Here is a 6,533-nt window from a genome sequence, read left to right on the forward strand (position 1 = left end):
AATAATAAGAATACTGGCTGGAGTCAGAAATAGATTAGAACCCCTTTCTGCAGGGATAAAAGAAGTAAAAAATAGTCAGAATGAAATAAAAAATGCTATAACTGGGGCTGCAATCACGGATGGATGCTGCGGAGGCAAGGATGGATGAGGCAGAACAGAGAATCAGCAATACAGAGGACACACTTATAGAGAATAATGAAGCAGAAAAAAAGAGGGACATTAAGGCAAAAGAGCACAATTTAAGAATTAGAGAAATCAGTGACTCATTAGAAAGGAACAACATCAGAATCATAGGCGTCCCAGAAGAGGAAGAGAGAGAAATAGGGGTAGAAGGTTATGGGAACAAATCATGGTGGAAAACTTTCCAAACCTGGGGAAAGACACAGACATCAAAATCCAGGAAGCACAGAGGACCCTGCATTAGATTCAACAAAAACCAACCATCAACAAGGCATATCATAGTCAAATTCCCAAAATACTCAGACAAGGAAAGAAACATGAAAGCAGCAAGGGAAAAAAAGTCCTTAACCTACAAGGGAAGAGAGATCATGTTTGCAGCAGTCCTATCCACAGAAACTTGGCAGGCCAGAAAGAAGTGGCAGGATATATTAAATGTGCTGAATCAGACAAATATGCAGCCAAGAATTCTTTATCCAACAAAGCAGTCGTTCAAAATAGGAGAGATAAAAAGTTTCCCAGACAAACAAAAATTAAAGGAGTTTGTGACCACTAAACCAGCCCTGCAAGAAATTTTAAGGGGGACTTTCTGAGGGGAGAAAAGATGAAAAAATAAATACATAAATAAATACCAAAAGCAACAAAGATTAGAAAGGACCAGAGACCACCACCAGAAACTCCAACTCTACAAGCATCATAATGGCAAGAAATTCATAGCTTTCAGTGCTCACTCTAAACATCAATGGACTCAATGCTCCAATCAAAAGACATAGGGTAACAGAATGGATAAGAAAACAAGATCTATCTATATGCTGTTAACAAGAGACCCACTTTAGACCAAAGACGCCTTGAGATTGAAAATGAGGGGATGGAGCATCTATCATGCTAATGGTCAACAAAAGAAAGCCGATGTAGCCATGCTTAGGTCAGACAATCTAGACTTTAAAATAAAGACTGTCACAAGAGATGAGGAAGGGCATTATATCATAATTAAGGGGTCTATCCACCAAGAAGACTCAACAATTGTAAACATTTATGTGCCAAATGTGGGAAAACCCAAATATGTAAATCAATTAATCACAAACATAAACTCATGGATAGTAATACCATAATAGTAGGTGACTTCAACATCCCACAGCAATGGACACAATGTCACAATAATGTACAGATCATCTAATCAAAAAATCAACAATCAAACAATGGCTTTGAATGACACACTGGACCAGATGGACTTAACAGATATATTCAGAACATTTCACCCTAAAGCAGCAGAATATACATTCTTTTCCAGTGCACATGGAACGTTCTCCAGAATAGACCATATACTGGGACACAAACCAGCCCTAGGTAAGTACAAAAAGATCAAGAACATACCATGCACATTTTCAGACCACAACGCTATGAACTCGAAATCAACCACAAGAAAAAATTTGGAAAGGTAACAAATGCTTGGAGAATGAAGAACATCCTACTAAAGAATGAATGGGCTATCCAAACAGTTCAATTTTTTTAACGTTTATTTATTTTTGAGACAGAGAGAGACAGAGCATGAACAGGGGAGGGGCAGAGAGAGAGGGAGACACAGAATCTGAAACAGGCTCCAGGCTCTGAGCGTCAGCACAGAGCCCGACGCGGGGCTCGAACTCACGGACCGTGAGATTATGACCTGAGCCGAAGTCGGACGCTTAACTGACCGAGCCACCCAGGTGCCCCATATAACTTCAAAGAGAAACTGTAATTTAATTTTAAAGCAAACATTTCCAATATTTATATACTTTAATAATTTAAAGAAAAATATTAAATATCTTCTGCAACTCACAAAACATGTCTATTCATCAGATGCTGGTGGAGGCTAAAAGTTTTTACATTGTCCTCTAGGTTTTTTTACATCTTACCTAATTCTGAAGAAGCAAAGACAGACACCCGGATTCATGACATATGACAAATTTGGGCCAAAAGGGAGGGGAAAAAAACAAGGAAGATTCTATTATTGTAACCTAGATGTAGAAATTAGATAGTAAGAATGCTTCAGATTGCAGGCTTTAAAATTACACAGCTTTAGTTTGAGTCTTTGCTTCAACATTTCTAAGTTGTGTTGCTTTTGGCGAGTTATTTATTTAAATTTTCTGCTGGTATCAACAGCAAAATGAGGTGAATAATTTCTGCAGTGTAGAAATGCTAGATGGAGGGGCGCCTGGGTGGCGCAGTCGGTTAAGCGTCCGACTTCAGCCAGGTCACGATCTCGCGGTCCGTGAGTTCGAGCCCCGCGTCGGGCTCTGGGCTGATGGCTCAGAGCCTGGAGCCTGCTTCCGATTCTGTGTCTCCCTCTCTCTCTGCCCCTCCCCTGTTCATGCTCTGTCTCTCTCTGTCCCAAAAATAAATAAACGTTGAAAAAAAAAATTTAAAAAAAAAAAAAGAAATGCTAGATGGATTAAATGAGATAATACAATAAAGATATTACCACAGTGTCCAGCATGGAATAAACTGATAGAATTGTCATTTGCTCCATCTAATGCAATGATTCCCTAAATTTTCTGCACATTAGAATCAGGGTGCTATTTGAGAATTAATAATCTCTGAGCCCTTTTCCCAATTACATTAGACTGTTCATGGGGGGAACGTGGTTTTGGGTACTTACAAATCTAGGAGTTTCTCTGGGCTCCTAGGTGGCTCAATTGGTTAAGTGTCCAACTTCAGCTCTGGTAATGATCTCTCAGTTGGTGAGTTAATGAGTTCATGAGTTTCGGCCCTTGCATCAGGCTGTACACTGACAGTGCAGAGCCTGCTTAGGATTCTCTCTCTCTCCCACTCTCTCTCTACCCCTCTCTGCCTTGTGTTTTCTCTCTCTCCCTCCAAATAAAAAAATAAACTTTTAAAAAAATCTAGGATTTTCTAATGTGCAGTTGATTTAACTACTACTTTCTAATGGAATGGAACATAGGTGTATACAGTTGACTTATGACTGGAAAAGAAGGTGATTTACCACTAAGATATCACTTTACACCAATCAGAATGACGAGTATGAAAAAGACAAGAAATGACAAGTGTTTGTGATAATGTGGAGAAAAAGGAACTCTTGTGCACTGTTGGTGGGAATGTAAATTGGCGCTATGGAAAACACAGTCACTATGGAAAACATAGGTTTTTTAAAAGATTAAAAATAGAAATACCACACTATCCAGTTATTTCATTGCTGGGTATTTATCCAAAAAAAATGGATTTGAAAGGATATACATACCCCTATATTTATTGTAGCATTCTTTACTACAGCTAAAATATGGAAACAGCTCAAATGTGTATCAGTAGATGAATGGATAAAGAAGATGTGAGATAGATAGATAGATGATAGATAGATATATAGATAGATAACTAATGGAATATTACTCAGCCATAAAATATAATGAAATCCTGTCATTTGCAACAATATGGATGGATCTGGGGGATATTATGCTAGGTAAAATAACAGACAAAGACAAATTCTATATGATTTCACTTATATGTGGAATCTAAAAAAGCCAAACAAATGAGCAAAAAAACAGAAACAGACTCATAAATATCAAGAACAAATTGGAGGCTTCCAGAAGAAAGTGGGGTGGGGAGTGGGTGAAATAGGGGGAGAAGAGTAAAATAAAAAGAGACTTTTCTGAGCCTTTGGTTGCCTTGGTTGTTTCTACATTGATCTTTTAAAATTCCATGCAAAAGAGGCAATTATCTTTTATTTAATTTTTATGAGACTCTTTTAAGTGAAAAGCTTTTTTAAAATTTCTTTCTATAGCTCAGATACTTTCCTAATTCATACATAAGACTTTCTCATTTGTTTTTTAGATTGGCAATCACAGAGCTATAGAATTATAGAATTACTGTTAATATTTCTGAGTCTTTATAGAAAATGCTGTGCATGGGTAAATATTTCTCATCTATGCTCAAGACTGTTTCTGAACATTATCTAAGTAGATTTTTTTTTGTTTTTCTCAGGTTGAACTTGTGCTTTGATTATTCTTTATCAGTCAGTTTTTTAGGTGGCAGTTCATATTTGCTCTAAGTTCACTGCAAAACTTACACAGTTAATTATTCTTCCAAACAACTGAGAGGTAAAATTTTACCCAAAGGCAGATTTGTTTAAATATGTAAATTTCCTTCAAATAAGGCACTAGCAAAATTGTGAGAAATTCTAAAAAAGAAATTATTTGTACAAAGAGCACAGGACACCAGGCCCGTGCTGACAGAAGCCCAGGTGTTACACCAGTCCTTCCATCCTCACATTGGCAAACAGAAACCTCTACATTGGAGCCTTTCTTGGGGACTGGGCACCTTTGGAAGACTGAGCCACAGGAGGAGCTGGAGCCAGAGTCACAGCTGCAGCCTGGGCCCTTGTTTGCCTTGGTCTTGGATTTTGGCTGGCAGAACCTGAGACCCTTGGCAATGTGGGCATGAGCGTGTTTCCTGAGCTGAGAGTAAGCAATGTGGGCAAGTCAATTGAGCTTGAGGCTACTGCCCTTTGGGATCTTGGGCTTGACCTCCTTGGGCTTGATGAGGACGTTGATAGCCTCAGCATGTGGACTAATGGCCTTGGCGTTGTTGGCCTGCATCTTCTTATGGCCCTTTTTGTTGTGCTTCTAGGCAAAGTACCTATTCCTCAGGAACTTCGGGTCTAAGTTAAGACCCCAAAAGATTCATATCTTTGCAACTGGGTTTCTTGATGCCATTTCTGTGCCATTTTCGTGACTGATTGTGTGTGGTGTGGTCCTTGGACTTGGCTGTGTCTGCACCAAAGCCCACAGCTCTCAAAGTGCCTTCTTTTTTTTTTTTTTTTTTTTGTGTGTATTGAAGCTGTTTTCTTTGCATTGGAGATCTGAATCACAGTTTACAACATCATTAACCTGATAATGCCTTATAATTACTCATTATCAATGAGGACTCCATGGAACCCTCAATAATAAATTCTATTTGAGAGATTTAAAAAAAATTAAAACAGATTGAAAATCAAATTTCAAGAGCTCTTAGAATTATGGGAAAGAAGTACATAGTTAAAGAACACTGTGCTAGGAGTAGCTAGCTTTTCCAGACTCCATCAATACCAGTTAGATACAGGTCACTAGAGCACACACAGAAGAAGACAGTGGGGCTGTGAGTGGACGTGGACACTTTACAATCAAACTTCTCTTGCCATGTTGTTTCTTATATTACCAAAAGATATGATTGAACAACTGGTATTTTTAAAAAGATTTTTCCTCTTCCTTGGGTTCAAAACCATTAAAATTGCTGACCATAATTTCTTAAGCACTAATTAGAGGGCAACTGAAGAAAATCTAGGCAGAGCATGGACATAAGCAATGAATCATGTTAACCACAAACCCCAAAATGCTAAGTCTTTGATGAAATTCCCAGATAAAGATAATTAGCAACATTTCCCTTTGTTTGACTTTTCTTTTGCTTCAGAAGAGAACTTATTTTCATACCACGTGCTTTCTTTGGGGAGAACAATCTGGAATTTCTTAGCATATTTTGTGGTATTTATTTTTCTCTTGATGTATTTCATTCACTGAATTCAAAACCTACAGCATTTTCATCTTATTTGCAGGGCTCCACAATGTGAGATCTCAAAGTACCAAAAGCTATTTAGCTCAGGTTATGTCAACATAGATTGGGTTTGTTGTATCTGGATGCTGGTGCTGGAAAACAAAACAAAACAAAACAAAACAAAACAAAACAAAACACCTTGCTCTTCACTTGATTCTGGCTCCTTACTTCCATAAGCTGCTGGCCATTTCCCCTTCGTTACTTATTTAGTCAGCCTAACTGCCAACACTTTTGACCCATTGTTGAGCTTTGATATGTCAACTCTGCTTGATTCCCTAGACTTTCCTTTTATACCCAGAGCTATAAGCATTTATTAACTTTGACCTTAGTAGCAAAATTAGGTCTATATTCGACTATGACCTGATTCCTATTCCCTAGCTTTGAATAGAAGAACTAATCTAGCTCAACATTTTTTTTGTGTGTATGTGTATATCTATCCAACTCTTCTCATGGAGAGTAAGATAAAGATTCATGGTAAGTTAAATTCTATTAATTACTTTCAGAATCTACTATTCCAACATTCTTCATACACATATATAAAAAAATTAGTAATGTCATGCTGTCAGAAAAGAGAATATTTGCGTTGAAGAGTGAAAAATGTTTCTCTGACTCTTAGCTGTGGAATTGGAGAGCAGATTTGAACTCAATGTACTGATATTTTGTCTTCATAAACACTGAAGCTGAATGAGAACAATGTAGTCTGCTTCTCTAAATTCTTCTTGAACCCTTTATGTGTGTGGGTGATGTAAATCTTCCTCAATCACTAATGATCCCAT

The 6,533-nt window shown here is 37.7% G+C and overlaps 1 pseudogene; it reads right to left on the minus strand.

The window, feature by feature from the left end:
- Positions 1–4,456: 4,456 nt before the first annotated feature.
- Positions 4,457–5,022, minus strand: LOC124509983 (60S ribosomal protein L29-like; annotated as a pseudogene).
- Between the last annotated feature and the right edge of the window lie 1,511 nt (positions 5,023–6,533).

Source organism: Lynx rufus, unplaced genomic scaffold (genome assembly GCF_022079265.1).
Source record: "Lynx rufus isolate CCGP_SWC_20201006 ecotype Redwood Valley unplaced genomic scaffold, mLynRuf1.p SCAF_1, whole genome shotgun sequence".
NCBI classification, from domain to species: Eukaryota; Metazoa; Chordata; class Mammalia; order Carnivora; family Felidae; genus Lynx; species Lynx rufus.